We start from the raw sequence: 16,645 nt of genomic DNA on the forward strand, positions 1-16,645 counted from the left end.
ATATATTCTATAATTTAAGATTTAAGATTCCTACCATATAGCTATTTTTAGATTAGGCAAGTAGAGATGATGCCAGGTCATTGCAAACAGATCCAAAACTTTATATTAATAGCTCAGCAGGTAAATAATAGGCCATAATTCCATGTAATAAATCCTAATTTCTTCTAATAATGAACTCAAATGATGAATGGCACTTGTTTCAGGTGGCAAAGCAGAAGGGTGGCAGATCGCTGTCTGTCTGGGTCCTTGTGCCTCATTTTCATCTCCACCAAAAAAATCTACACAGTGGAGATTCCCTAACTGGTTCTTGTGGTTTACTTCATAACACTGAGCGGTTATGCCTGTCTGAAACTCAGCTATATAGTAGTCCACCCACTCACCCTTTTAACTCACCTCTGGAGAGCACTCAGAACTTGGTTCTCCCCCTTCCCCCCAGACATTGCGATAGGGTGAAGTCAGAGCTGTTTCATCAATAACCCAATAAGAAAGGGAGATATTATCATTCCTAACAAGGCTAAGGTAAAGGTAAAGGTTCCCCCGCACATGCATGCTAGTCGTTTCCGACTCTAGGGGCCAGTGCTCATCTCCGTTTCAAAGCCAAAGAGCCAGCGCTTGTCTGAGAACGTCTCCATGGTCATGTGGCCGGCATGACTAGATGCCAAAGGTGCATGGAACGCTGCTACCTTCCCACTGTAGTGGTCCCTATTTTTCTACTTGCATTTTTACGTGCTTTCGAACTGCTAGGTTGGCAGAAGCTGGGACAAGTAACAGGCGCTCACTCTGTTACGCGGCACTCAGGATTCGACCCGCCAAACTGCCGACCTTCTGATCAACAATATATATAAATTAATTTGTTCCCCAGAGCAATCAAAGGGAAATAACAGGGTGGTGAAAAAAATAATAAGATTACTGTCTGTTACAAAGGATTCTGCTACAGTACATAATCAGCCATCCTCTAGTTCTCCAAGATTGTAATCATGGTGAATATTCTATTTCTTGAGAAATGGAAAAGGATTAGAAAAATAAGGATTATACATGAAACCAACAAGGATGAATTAGTGTGTTTTACTCTTCACAGCTGAGATTCACTACTTATAAATGTAATTTGTGAAAAGTAGCGCCTCTACATGTGAGCCATATATGTGGCTGTTGTAATTTATAGGACTGTAGATCCAAAATAAAGCTACTGTTATTTGGGATTTCAAAGCAAACAGAGTCAGGTCTGATTGCAATAGTACCTGGAAAGGAAAATGCTAGGGAATACCAAGGCTACGGTGGGAGGGTAACAGCGTTCCGTGAGCCTTTTGTGTCTAGTCATGCTGGCCACATGACCACGGAGACGTCCTTGGACAAACGCTGGCTCTTCGGCTTTGAAACGGAGATGAGCACCGGCCCCTAGAGTTGGAAACGACTAGCATGCATGTGCGGGGGAACCTTTACCTTAACCTTTACCTTACCAAGGCTAAAATATTAATAATAAGAAAAATAAGAAAATGCTTTGACAATGTTAACCATTTGTATTTTTTTTGTCAAGAAAACTGTACAGCTGTGAATTTACCAGTGCTATTTTATAGAGATTTATTTTATTATTGCCAGTGGAGGGATGTAATATTTTATTGTATTGTAGATTTTGATTTGTTTTGTTACATTCTGATAGATTTTTATATATTTTAAACCACTGGGAGTCTGTAGGAGCACAGTGGCCAGGAGAAAGGGAAAGTAAAGTAAATTTGAATTAAACCTTAGCTTTTAACTAACATTTCAAAAGGCATATTGTGGGCAGAGCACATGACCTACATTTCCCAATCATTTCCAAAAATGGAAAGCATTTGGAATAATAGAGAACAAATTTTGAAGGATCTTTTTCTACCCTGACCTCATCTTTCATGTCATCTTGGTTCTGCTATTTAACGATTAAGAAGATGAAGAATATTAGCAATATTAATGAAAAGAAAGAGGCAGCAATAAAAAGTCATAACAGATCCAAAAAATAGCATATTTTGAATATCATTCATAAAGCAATGTATAAGTCACAAAATGTTTTTTATAAGCTTCTGCAATGAGATGATAACCCAACTGCCACCTGTACTACCCATGTTTTCTAGTTAGGATAAGTATACCCTAATCTGTTTAGTATATCAAAAAGGACAGCAAACTTTTTTTTCATTCCAGATTCTTGGATGCATCCTTAATTATTCACATAGATATTAATGATCCCTGGGAAAACCATTGCTTCAAACATTTGGATTTTTTGAAATCATATTCTGATCTTTTATGAATTTGGGCAAATCTCTTTATTTCTCTAGCAAACTGTCCATTTTTATCTATTCATCACTTAACAAAATTAAATAAGTTATCTTTTTCACCTCTTTGCAATCAACTGAATTCATTAGGCTGGTGGTTGATGTTATCTTTGTCTTCTTCACATTCAACATCAACCTGATTTTTCACTTACTATTTTTTACTTTTCTAATGAACTCTTCTACATCTACATTCAGCCAACCAAATAGTGTCATTTTTATAACTCATATTGTTAGTGTTTTGACATCCAGTTTTGATTTGAGCTCTCATCTCTTCCAATCCTGCCATTCTTATAATATATTCATTATTAAAGTTAAACAGATATGGAAAGTGTATATATCTTTGTCTCAATCTTTAGTCTCCACCTTCTTTTTCCAAATTCAGTTCTTACTGCAATATCCATATTATTTTAAAGAATCCTCAAAATAATTAACAAAAATCTAGCTTGACCTACTCAAAGAAGTTTTTAAATTCTTTTGTTCTCGCTTAATATCCATCTTAAGTTACCTATCCATCTGCCTTTTATCAAGTCTGTCTATTTATTTATCAAATTTATATGGGCATCCATCTGACAAGAAGTGACTCTGAGCAGCATACAGCAAAGTATAAAAACAATAAACATGTCAAACACATGTGTAAGAAACATACACAGATATTCACACACACACACAAGAGATTCAATCAGTACCAGAGCCACCTCAAGATGTCACTGGTCCCCTGAGAAGTCCCACTCCAAGTCTAATGACAAAACCAGTTCTGGACGGACTGTCAGAAAATAAGGAGTGATGGAGCTTATCTCACTTCTGAGGGGAGAATTTTCGTAATGCATGAGCCCTGGCAGAGAAGGTCCACCTCCTCAGGTACTCCAAGTGTAGTTCCCTGTGAGATGGGATCCACAGTATGTCTCTCTTGTTGGATTTCATGGGATGAGCAGATATAGTTAGAAAGATGCAGTCCCTCAAATAACCCACCTCTTTTGCCATGAAGGGTCAGGGGGGTAACCAACACCTTGATTTGGACACAGAAGCAGACTGGTAACCAATGCAGCTTGTGGAGCAGAGGAGTAACATGTGCTGTTTTAGAAGTACATATAATTGCCTGAGCTGCTGCTGAAACCTCTGCATATTCTTCAAGGGCAGTCCATGTAGAGTGCATTTCAATAATCCAATCAGGAGGTAACTAAAGCACAAGTATCTGTGAGAATCTGTGATAACCCCGAGCCAGGAACAAGTGTAACTGGCATACAACCCAAAGCTGCACAAAGGATTTCCTAGTCAGGAATGCCATCAGCTCTTCAAGCAATTGTAAGTCCAGGAGAATCCTAAAATTGTGATCCAGGTTTCCCTGGGACTGTACAACTGTGCCCTAGAACCAACAGCCTCCCAAATCTGAAGCTATGCAGTTTTGCCAAGGTTCATCTGAAGCCTATTTTTTCACAATTCAGACCCTCACAACCACAAGACATTGGGATAAAACATTCACAATATCACTTAATTCACTTAATTGAATAGGAATGGGGAGAACATTGAACTCTGAAGCACAGAAGGGGCCAGGGACAGGATCTCTCCTTTCCAATCATCACTGACTGGAACCAGCTCTGAAGAAAGATGAACCAACACAATATAATACTGCTCATCCCCAATCCTCTGAGCCAATCCAGAAGGATTCCATGATGATATTAAAAAGTTGTATAGAAATCAAGTAGAGCAAGGATGGATGCACAACACTCATCCTGCTCAGAATAGAGTTTACCTAAAGGCATGGCCAATGCCTTTTCCATCCCATTTATAGTTCTGAATCCTGATTCAAAGAGATCCAGATAATCCATTTTATCCAACATCCTATGAAGCTACCATGCACTCACCTTTCAAGAAAAGGGAAGTTTTTTGCTGGATGAATCCAAGTATAGTGAGATCCAGCCATGGCTTTTTGAGGAAAGACTGAACCAAGGCCTCTTTAAGAGGTAAAGGAACAAAAAAAACAAAACCCTGAAGGAAGAGTATACCACTAGAACCCACTCACAGAGTACCCCTTGGGCCGCTTTAACAAGCCAGGAGCAGAACGTATCTAAAGAGTTGGCTAAGTTCACAATCCTAAGGATCTATGGATTTGGATTGGATTGGATTTATTAAATTTATACCTATCCATTTCCTCAGGCCTAAGATGTTCAAACTGATCCCAGAATACTGGGCAAGACTCCTTCTTAGGCATTTCCTCTGGACCTGCAACAAGGCTGGTGTCTAACTCTGAATGAATTTGAGCATCTCTGTGTGACAGATGCTGCACAAATTCTTTCACACATTTCTGCAAGATATTCTTCAAGCCTTCTCTATTCAGGAGAGCATGTCCTACCCTAAAGAAGGTTGTGAGATGCCAGTCTATGGATGCAATAAGGTAGAGAAGTACTGATGCTTCGGCATCCTTACCACCATAACATAGGCCTTAGAAGCAGTCTATCTAATGTTAAGTCAAGTCCTTTGTTGAGCTTCAGCAGCACTCTAGATGTCTCTTCTCTCTTTGCATCTCCCTCACCTCCTACGTGAACTACAGGGAGGGATGGGATCCACAAAGGGGAGAGAACACATAGCCACAGTCCAATCCAAAGCTTTGGCTGCTCTTCTATTCCAAGTGGCTTTTGGCTTTTCTCTCCTCATGTACATGTACGTATGGTTATGTTTTTTTATCATTTATTAAACAAAAATGGTTGCATCAGAAAATGAAGTAGTTGTTTGACAGTTATATTTTCTCTTGCACCTTCTTTTTCTAACATCATTTTACACACCAAAAATGTCCAATCTCTAGTCCACTTACTTTAGTTCTGTATATGTTGTTTTAGAGCTATTAGCATTTTAAATCTCTTTTCTGCAACTGTAAACAGTGAAACAAGTGCCTTATCTCTGCTTGTAGATTTTCTATTCAGCAGGTGACATATTGCTTCTGTACCTCACTTTGTAGTTAAATTCATGAACATATCATTTTTCTAGATTTATCAGTTCTTTTATAGCTCAAATGTAAAGTTTCAGTACAATTACTTTTATCTTCATATAACTTTTTTCTGTTTTACCTTACTTGTACTCTCTAGAAATTTACCTCTTGTTAAAAATGTATTTTTTTTTCTATTTTCCCCTCTTTCTTGACATCCTTATTCTGTTCTTCCTTGTTTGACTTTGAAAGTCTCCATTTAGTCATGATATGTTCTTATGTCCAAGGCTTTTGTTCTCTGTTTTTCACTGGCAATCAAGATAATTTCTTTTGAATTTCTATTTTTTTTCCTTTAAAATTTTGGAAATATGTTTTCTGATTTGCTTTTTACAATGTTTTCTTAACCTCACCCATAACTCCTCTGGTTGCACTTTTCATAACTTTCGTATAATGAAATGTATATTCTGTATATCCATGTGCAGGGAAAGTGGGATGTGTGTGGGCAAATGATAAAATGAGTATGATACCACACTATGTGTGTAAGGAGTGTATATACATATAAATACACACACACACACACACAAACATGCAAACATATACTCATAGATGCACACATACTGTACATATGAACATGAAGGGGACTGTATTGGAAAAAAAGGAAAGGATTAATGCAAATGGACCTGGATGCCTTACGTACAGTCACCCATGCACTTGTGACCTCTCGCCTTGACTACTGCAACGCTCTCTACATGGGGCTGCCCTTGAGAGCCACTCGGAAGCTTCAGCTGGTGCAGAGTGCAGCTGCACGAACACTTTTGGGGGCTTCCCGATACTCCCATATCACACCTCTCCTCCGTGAGCTGCACTGGCTTCCAGTTGCCTTCCGAGTGAAATTCAAGGTGCTAGTGATGACATACAAAGCCCTACATGGCATGGGTCCGGATTACCTACGGGAGCACCTACTGCCAGCGTCAACACCCCTCTGTCCTGTGCGCTCCCACAGAGAAGGCCTCCTCAGGGTGCCACCGGTCAGAGAATGCCGGCTGGTGGCCCCCAGGGGGAGAGCATTCTCAGTAGGTGCGCCAACCCTCTGGAACTGCTTGCCTGCCGAAATCCGGATGGCCCCCGACCTTCGCACCTTCCGGCGTGATTTAAAAACCTACCTATTCCAGCAAGCCGGCCTGGCCTGATAGATGTTGGGGTTTCATTTGTTTTTACTATTGTTTTTACTGTACACTTACCTTGCTCTGTACACCGCCCCGAGTCCCTCGGGAGAAGGGCGGTATATAAAAACAAATAAATAAATAAATAAATGGAATTAAATATAATTGCTTTGCAACAGAGAAACACTTTTGAAGGCTACAAAAACATTTCCAGTAAATCCTGAGATAATTACTTTATTATTTAGTAAGATTATTTGAAAAAGAAACAAGAGTAGATTGAATAGAAGAAACAGTTATAGAGAAGTAAAGGAAGGACCTGTGTTATAGACCTTAACAGACATTCTGAACATGATTAGGGAACATTTAAATGTTTGCATGCTAAATGTCTTAGTCAGGCAAGAGGTTAAAAAAAATAGAGATAATATTCACGTTACTTCAGAATAACATGAATTAAAAAGTTAAGCTAGTTAAAATTTCTGTTTGGTAGGGCCTGAGGCCTACAACTCTACAACTCTATTGGGAATATACTGTAGTCAGAAGGTTGATGAATGCCCCTAATGAAGTTGGACAACCTGGAATACATGCATAAAATGATTTTAAATATTGATATGATGCCATTGTGTGTCTGAAAGTATTGAAATGTTCATTTTCTTATCCAGACATTTTGCATTTAATTAATTAAAGGGATAGATTGTTATTTGCTTTATAATAACTAGATGCAAAAAAGAGAAATAAAGAAAGTTTATAAATTAGCATCTATGCCAGCAGCCAGGAATAAGAACATACATTTAATAATAGCCAGTTTTTTGTTCTCCTGAAAATTGCACCATACTTTGCAAAAATTTGTAATGAAAATGGACTATATGACAGGCATCAGTTATAATTAAACTGCTTTATGCATACCAGAGGGTATGCCTATAATTGACAGCTGGTGCTCAACACAAACCTTGTTTGTAAAGTTGAAACAGGAATTAGACAGATTTTGAAATCTGACCATATTTTTCCAGCTTGAAGCTGCAAAATTAAAATCCAAATTCAGGAAAATTGTCAGTAGCAACAACAACAAAAATATCCAGTGTAATCATAATGATACGAGAGGCCAAAATTGGTCTGCATTTTAAAAAGATTCAGAAATTGTTTGAAAACTGAAGCATCATTCAAAAAGCTGATATGTGAGTTAGGATCATTTTATTATCTGACCTTAGAACATTATTGTTCTCCATCCAGAAAAGCTTTTGTTCTTTTTCATATTATTGATTGCTAAATAAGACCTAATGACCTAAGGAATTACTATTATTTTTGGTTTGATGCATACTATTTATACAAGTAAATCATGCTATTTTATATGGTTTAAGAAATTCTCTCTCACACACAAACATAGACACAGAGGGAGAGAGAGAGAGACACAGACACACACAGACATAGACACACACATACACAGAGAGATAGACACACACACACACAAACAGAGAGAGAGAGAGAGAGAGAGAGAGAGAGAGAGAGAGAGAGAGAAACGTATCAGGAAAGGAAAGGAAAGGAAAGGAAAGGAAAGGAAAGGAAAGGAAAGGAAAGGAAAGGAAAGGAAAGGAAAGGAAAGGAAAGGAAAGGAAAGGAAAGGAAAGGAAAGGAAAGGAAAGGAAAGGAAAGGAAAGGAAAGGAAAGGAAGAAGTTAGAACCATTTCTTTACAATTAATCCCTACCATCTCATTTCAAACATTTAGATACAAGCACATCTTTCTTCATTTTTTTTTTAGTTCAATCTATGCTTTTCTACAGATGACTAATAGACATAATAGAAAGGGAGGGAAAAAATTGGGGATAAGGGTCAAACTGATAAGAGCTGTACAACATGCAGTCTAGTTCCCCTAAACCAAGCTTACGAAGTTTTAAGCTCATGAAGAGGCCTGTTCCCTCTTCATTGAGCTTATTTTTCTTGAAAGCAAAAAGAGAATTTCTGTGCTTTATAAATGAACATGCAAAGAGATGTTTTCAAGCCATTTTCATCACTGCAGCTGCTTGTAAACAAATAAATCTTCCCTTGTTTTCTAGTTTTCTGGTTAATAAATTATTAAAATAAAATAAAATCACCTAGCAAGTAGTATCTTAGGTATTTAAGCAGTGGTGGGATTCAGCAGGTTCGCACCACTTCGGCAGAACAGGTAGCTATTTTTTTGTTGCCCAGGCCCAGAATGGACTTCTGGAAGTGGCATCCACACAGAGAACTGGTCATTCACATATTTGAATCTCACCATTGTATTTAAGTGATATAAGATGTCACAATGATATTTAAAAATTGCTAAATATCAATTAATCAGCAGCATATGTTTAGGGTTTTGTCATATTTTACTGGTTTTCTCCATTCCTTATGTCACTGTTGTCATAGGCCAAAGTTGTCAATGCAGTGTTTGTGAACACCAGTTGCTCAGAGGCATCTGGCTTGGTTATCTGCCAACCTTTTGTAATTTACAGGGGTGTTACTGGGCCCCAAATAAAACTTTCTATGCTATCTAAACATATGTGCAGAGAAGAACAACAAAGATGATTAAGGGACTGGAGGCTAAAACATATAAAGAATGATTGCTGGAACTGGGTATGTCTAGTTTAATGAAAAGAAGGACTAGGGGTGACATGATAGTAGTGTTCCAACATCTCAGAGTTGCCACAAAGAAGAGGGAGTCAGGCTATTCTCCAAAGCACCTGAAGGCAGGACAAGAACAAATGGATGGAAATTAATCAAGGAGAGAAGCAACCTAGAACTAAGAAGAAATTACCTGACAGTTAGAACAATTAATCACTGGAATATGCCTTCAGAAATCGTAGGCACTCCATCACTGGAGATTTTTAAGAAGAGACTAAACAGTCACTTGTCTGAATAACTTGCCTCTAGAAGTTGTGAATGCTCCAACACTGGAAGTTTTAAAGAAGAGATTGGACAACTATTTGTCTGAAATGGTAAAAGGTTTCCTGCCTAAGCATGGGGTTGGACTAGAAGACCTCCAAGGTCCCTTCCAACTCTATTATTCTATTCTATTCTATTCTATTCTATTCTATTCTATTCTATTCTATTCTATTCTATTCTATTCTATTCTATTCTATTCTATTCTATTCTATTCTATTCTATTCTATTCTATTCTATTCTATTCTATTCTATTCTATTGAGAAGCCGCAACATGGGCATCCATGGGATGGGGACAAGACACACAAAATACAACATGAGTATTATGATATTGTGACACAAAGGTGACACTGTTCAGACTTGCTGTGTATATTGCTGTGCAAGTACATAGTAGCAACATTACCCACTGAAGTCTGATGCTTTGTTTGGGAACATATCTTGTAATGTATTGGGATTTTACTTGAACTGTTTCACGTATCTTTTTGAATGCTGCTTAAGGTTGCTCAATTGGTGTGTCTGTGTAACGGTCACTGACTAGCCAGACTTGCTGCCTCCAAGAAGATCATTGGATGATTTGGGTGGGAATGGGTTCCTTTAAACCTATTGGCTGCCGCCTAGTGGACAACTGTATAAGTAGCTGCGCAGAAGCCTCTGTTTCAGTTCTGTTCCTGTTTGCCTCAATAAAGCAATGTTACTGTTTGCAACCTCTCGTCTTGCTTACTGCCTCCAAAGAATTCACTACACAACATATCCTCTATTAAGAACATCAATTAGCATGATAGAAGGATCCTGTAACATCACCACTCCTTATAAATGAATGATTTGTATAAGGTCACACTCAATGTGGTATCCATTTAATTATTGTTAGTTACCTTGAGTATTAAGCAAAGTAGAAAGGAGTAATATACATCAAATAAATCATTTTTATGAACAGGTTATGCATCTCAGCAACCATTTTGTGAATGTGATGTTTTCAAAATTTAGGACATTCACTTAATAGGATTTCCTATCTTTATCTTGGGTTCCGTTTATCTGAAGTGTTTTGTTTACAAGCTCCCTTAATTCATAATTCTGGATTAGTAGAGAGTCTCTACTTTTCCAGTCTATTTCTGGTATAAACTTATTTTTGCAACCTGTGGGAAAAAAGATCTTTTCCTCTGTTGTAAATGAAGAATTCTTTGAAGGTAAAGTTATCCATTAATGAAAGTAGTAACAATTAGGACACCAGCTGAACTCAGAAGTAAGATTCCTAGATTACCATGCCAAATGGTGTTTCACCCTCTGAATTGTTACTTGCATACACTTTCCAGGAAAATTTGTGATATGATTTCTGAGCTTTCTTTTACAGGTTCAAACAGCTTGCACTGGCTTGTTCATAGTCAATAAGAAGTAGGGCTGCTGTAACGGGATTAAAAACAGGGTAATATATTATCCTTGGAGTGCCAGACAATATATCAAGGTATTTATTTATTCATTATCAAATTTAGACTGCCCATCTCACTATCCAAGTGACATTTGCAGTCATGATCACCATTTGCAGCTTTGTTCCCTAGCTAATTCTCAGAAGGTATTATAGGGTGAAGAAAAAAAAAGAGAATACAATAGGCAACCTTCAGGCACCCCAGGAGAAAGAGAGAGGGAGAGAAGAATATTATATCTCTACAGAAATGGGATGGAATACACTTGAAGGAAGGTAATCTATACAATGGAAATACAAGAGAAAAGACAAACACACCTGTCTCTAGGTCAGCACTTCTCAAATGTGTTTCTCTTCTATCAATTTCTCAAATGATTCAGCAACTTCAAAGTATGAGGACTTCAACTTTCAGAATGCCCAAATCAGCTGGCTAAGGAATTCTAGGAGTTGAAGTCCATGCAATTTAAACTTGCCAAGTTTGAGAAACGCTATTCCAACTTGATGGGTATGCTGTACTATTTCATCTAAGGTGCCAAATTAATTAAAATCTTCCTGTTGGGCACTTTCCATTAAGATCAGGCACAAACAATATTTAGTACTTGATTTTTTTTATTCCACAGACATTAATATTTATTATTATTAATAATAATAAGTAGATGAAGAAAAAAATGAATTGTGGGATGTGTAGAATCAAAACAGAAGAATATTTTTAACAAAACAACAAAAATGCCGTTAGTGAGATTGTTGGCCTGCCTCATAAGAATTCTTTCTGATTATGAATTTTGAAATGTGAAAAATGAGCATAAAAAGATAATATATACTGAGAACATCAAATGATTTTTTTTAAAAAGACTAAGGCAGATCCATAAAATCATCAATTTATTTATTTATTTTATTTATTTATTATTATATTTGTATACCGCCCTTCTCCCGAAGGACTCAGGGTGGTGAACAGGGCACATATAAAAATACAGAGTACAAAAATTTAAAAAGAATTAAATAGGAGCCCGAGCTAAAACAATAGATAGTAATATAAAAATCCACAATAAAAACCCCAACACATCCCCCATCAGGCCAGGCCGGCTTGTTCAAATAGATAGGTCTTCAGACCGCGTCGGAAGGACCGAAGGTCAGGTGCCATCCGGAGCTCAACCGGCAGCTGATTTCATAAAGCCGGGGCACCCACAGAGAAGGCCCTCCCCCTGGGGGCCACCAGCCAACATTCTCTGACCGGTGGCACCCTGAGGAGGCCCTCTCTGTGGGAACGCACAGGGCGGAGGGAAGTTGACGCCGGCAGCAGGTGATCCCCGACTTAATCTTGTTTAAAAAACCAACTGTCAGTTGTCATTTGTAGGTATGAGTGTTTCTCAAATCCTATTTAACTCTTAAGTGTATTACCTTTAGGTATTTCAAGCATTTTTCCATTTTTTTCTTCTTTTAATGTAATTATAACTGCTATTTTTGAACATATAATTCATATTGTTCTATGAATTCCTTTTCTTCTTCCATATGTTAGTTTAGCATTATTATACATGTGTGAGTCTCACTCTGCATGTGTGTGTATGCAGATATGTATAATATATGGTTTAACCTATAGTTGAGTTTCCTAAATCCAATCCATTGAAAATGCTTCCACAGAATTAGTCCAATCTCATCACCCGACATAATTATGACTCACTGGATATTTATTGGTCTAAAATCTGGGAGATAAGTCCTTTCCTTTAAGAAAAATACTTTTCACATATTAAAGCAAAAGGCCATTGTCACCCTCACTCAAACTCTGTTTCACCTCAGTTCACTATAAAATGAATAGAAACTGGTAAATTCCCACTAATCCCAAATGCTTTTATAATAAGGGATATTACAACCACTGTATCTATCTTAAATTCAGCTTACTACTGTATAGGTAAGATATCCAGAAATATGTACTCTTATGAGGTATTTTAAAAGCCATATCAGATTGGGTTCCCCCCCCTTATATTTCTTAGCTAGGGGAGAAGATGGAGTTCAAAGCTATATCCAAATCAGCAGCAAAATCACCTCTCCTCATTTTGAGAAGAAGAAACATTCTTGTTCAATTTATACTTTAACAATGTCATCTCATGGATTATCTCATGAAAGATGGAAGGTGAAATAACTGGCATTCTTTTCTTTAAGAAATTGGCTATAGTGTGCCAAATGTTTTTGAGTCTAATAGGTAACAGAACTTCCCCACTGTTTTTTGCTCTTTTGGAACAATAGGTCATTAGAAAAAAAAACCCTGCACTTAACCTTAGCCCAAAGGCCAGGAAGCATTAAAACAAAGCAAAAGGAATGTTAAAGCTGATTTGATGAATAATATGTGGCATACATAAATATGTTTTTTGGTTTCCGCGCGTACCCAATTTCTGTCTCTATATGAACCCATAATATGCATATCTAATTTTTTCTGCCTTGCAAACAAATAAAGCCTAAAAATTTTAAAAAATGTAAAGAAATCCATCAGAGATTTCTCAGAGTCAGCCAAAGTTGAAACCACAATGGCATAAATATTAGGAATATTTATTTTTTTCTGCCATCTGTTATTCTTCAATACAAATGTTTGCACAGGTTAGTATATTTGGATAGAATTATATCAAAGCAGCATATTTGATACAAAAATTCAGGAAAGTTAATATACTGCAGGATTTAATTGCTGTTAAATGGCTCCCGTGACTGGATAAAATTGTCTAGGAAAGTGCACAAATAACTGGTAGAAATAAGCATGAATATGGGATATTTGTATACAAAAATCATGATGGGCTAGTTGTAAAAAATATTTTTAGCGTACATTGTTAATTGGTGACAGTGGCTATGGATATCAGGGCTTTTAAAGAAAAAAACTGTTTTATTTGATAGACTAGGATAACATAGATGCATTTGGGACCCTTAAAATGGAATTGATTTGGAATGATCTAATGATTCAAATATTCCTCATCTACACATAAAATCCAGCACACCTTAGAGCCAACTGAATCTTGATTTTTTCTGAGAATCTGAATATAAACAAAAGACCCAAGGCAGTTTACAAATATATACAGTATTAAACATTGCACTTCCAAATAAATAGTTTGGCATGTAACAAAAGAGGCACAGTAACAAAACAAGAATATCCCAATTCAAAGTATTCTGGTACTGCCAGAAGTGATCCACAAGCATAATCAGTGCCAACTGATTATGCAGTACTGTGCCTAGACCTGAAATCCAACTAGAAGGAGCCCAGTTAAGCCTTTTCCTCCAGACTTTGAAATTATTAAAGACTATCTTTTCAATAACCTTCCCCAAAACGTTTGGAACCAAAGCCAAAATTATCTAACTCTGTTAGATCCTGGGATGCCTTCTTAAGAGGGAATTTGAAAAATATCTCTGTTTTGCTAGCCTTACTGCCTCACAGTAATCCTTAAGGATGGGTCCTACCATGTTCAATCAGACTTGCTTTACGCCATCCTTCAGCAATAACCTCTTCTGCCACTTTATCTCTTCAGGTTCATATAGAAACACTCACAGCTCATATTTATTTATTTATTTATTTATTTATTTATTTGTTTGTTTGTTTGTTTGTTTGTTTGTTTGTTTGTTTATTTATTTATTTAGACACAGGTCCTCTGCTCACCATCAAATTGTCCCTGATAGACTGGGTGTTGCTCAGTGGTGGGATTCAAATATGTGAACACCCGGTTCTCTGTGTGGATGCCACTTCCAGAAGTCAATTGCCTGGGCAACAAAAAAATAGCTACCAGTTCTGCCAAAGTGGTGCAAACTGGCTGAATCCCACCACTGGTGTTGCTCCAGCAGAAAATATATGTTTTGCTTATGAAACTACAGGTAGTGCCTCAAGCACAGCAGCCACACAGGTTTCTCAATAGCATTTGTGGCTGCCATAAGACTCTTCAGTCTCCTTAGCATCTCACAAATATCATTGGGAACTCAGACTCAGCACCTTAAAATTTCTGACTACCCGACTTTTGCTATCTCACAGGGTGGGTAAATATTTGCTTCAATGGGCATTTGGTTACAGAAGTATGCATTTAATTTTACCTGATGATGCCTTTTGGGTACTATGTATTTTTTATATATGTATTAATGGTTCTTTCATAGGCCATGCTTTACCTTGTATTATTGAAGTTTTATGCACTTTGAATATATTGTACAGTGAAGAGTATTACATTTCGTAGAAAATAATCATGAGTAGTAAGTATGAGAGTTGTAGTATGATTTGAAGCAAAGCCGTAATTATTTGTATTTTTTTATTCCTATTTAAACATGCTTGCATATGCTTCTACAGACTGACATCTACAAATCACAGGAGCTCTCATGGAAACTGGCAAACTTAAATGTGTCCTCTTCCTTTAAAAGAAAAAAAAAAAGATTGATTTTTAAAAACCCACACAATTTCACCCAGAAGTGAAAAACTAATTGCTTATGGTTGCCATTAAAAAGAAGTTTGAGATCCACTCCCTTTTATAACACAATTTGCACCAGGAGCTACTATTTGGTTATGGAATTTATCTGTAAATATAATTAAAAATTCAACCACTGAGTGCTCTGAATGAAGGGGTAAAATATTCATTGCAACACAGAGCACTTGAGCTACGTGATTCCCATTAACGTTAATGGGAGTCCTATGGCTAAATCCCTGAGCAACGTGATAAAAATTTACCCCCTAGTGTTTGCAGATGGAACAAAAGGATTATCTGACATAGCAACAGAAGAAGAATAAAATGAAATTTTAAAAGAGCCTCTGTGCTGATGTTTTGACCAGGAAATGATCAGGTTGATCAGAAAAAAAAGAGTTTAATGAGAGATTTCTCTGTCATTTTCTTGACAGATGCAGCCCACTTCAAAAGCTTTCCTTAATATATTCTCTTTCAAGGTATGTTTTGTGTGACATACACACATACACACACACACACATGCACACACGTACTCACATAAATAAATAAAATGGTGAGATATTTCAAATTGATGGTTGTCTAATTTTCAAAAGCTGATGGACTGCAGATCATCAGTGTCAGTCTCTGCTTTCCCTTTGGCTTCGGAACAAGGAGAAAAATTTCAGTATTTTCCAAATGTAGCAGGAAAGGAATCCTAGCATATACAATGAGACTGGTTAATTGCATGTGCCAATGGTTGCTGGGGTGTGCAGTCACCCACTGAGTGTGTAAGTGCTAGCTTTCACAAGGTACACCCCATTTTGTAAACAGGACTTTGAATATTCTGAAAATGCCACTTACAAACGTCAGTAGCCAAGAACGGTCTTAAGTACCCAACATTCATTCCTACGCACAACAGTAACTCAAAAATGGCAAAACTGATTTGTTTATGCTTTTGTTCACTGGGCTCCAGTCTGAAGTGAATTTTTATGGGTGAGTTTTAAAACCTTCAACAATAAAGGGTTTGTAATGGAAATGCTGATAGACGGTTATTATAGTGCTAGTCATAAATACAATACCATTTCATTTTATGTAACATCTTTCATACAAACTATCACAAAATGCTTTACAGTGAGTACTATCAATCGTAACCCAGACAGAAAGAGGAAATGAATTTAAAGATGGATTTTTTTTTCCATAGAGGGGAAAGAAGGATAGATTGAAGGGACAATTCTGTAAACAGAATCCTTACTTAGATTCTTCACCATAGAATGAACTAAGAGTCAAATATGGAAAAGCTTTGGGTCAAATTGTGACTTCAAAATGAAGCAGTCAAAATTTGTAGCCATTGTTATACTGGGATTTATAAATAGGTGTTTTTTTATGGATTCCCCAGGTTCCAAAATATTCTGTAAATCACATTTCCTAGATCAGACATGTCAAACTCGTGACGTCATGTGATGTCGTGCAATGTATTGGGACTGTTTTGCCATTGCCAGTAATGGGGTGAGTGTGGCTTCTGCGTGACGCATCCAGCCCACAGGCCGGCAGTTTG

Source organism: Vipera ursinii, assembly GCF_947247035.1.
Source record: "Vipera ursinii genome assembly, chromosome: 1".
NCBI lineage: Eukaryota > Metazoa > Chordata > Lepidosauria > Squamata > Viperidae > Vipera > Vipera ursinii.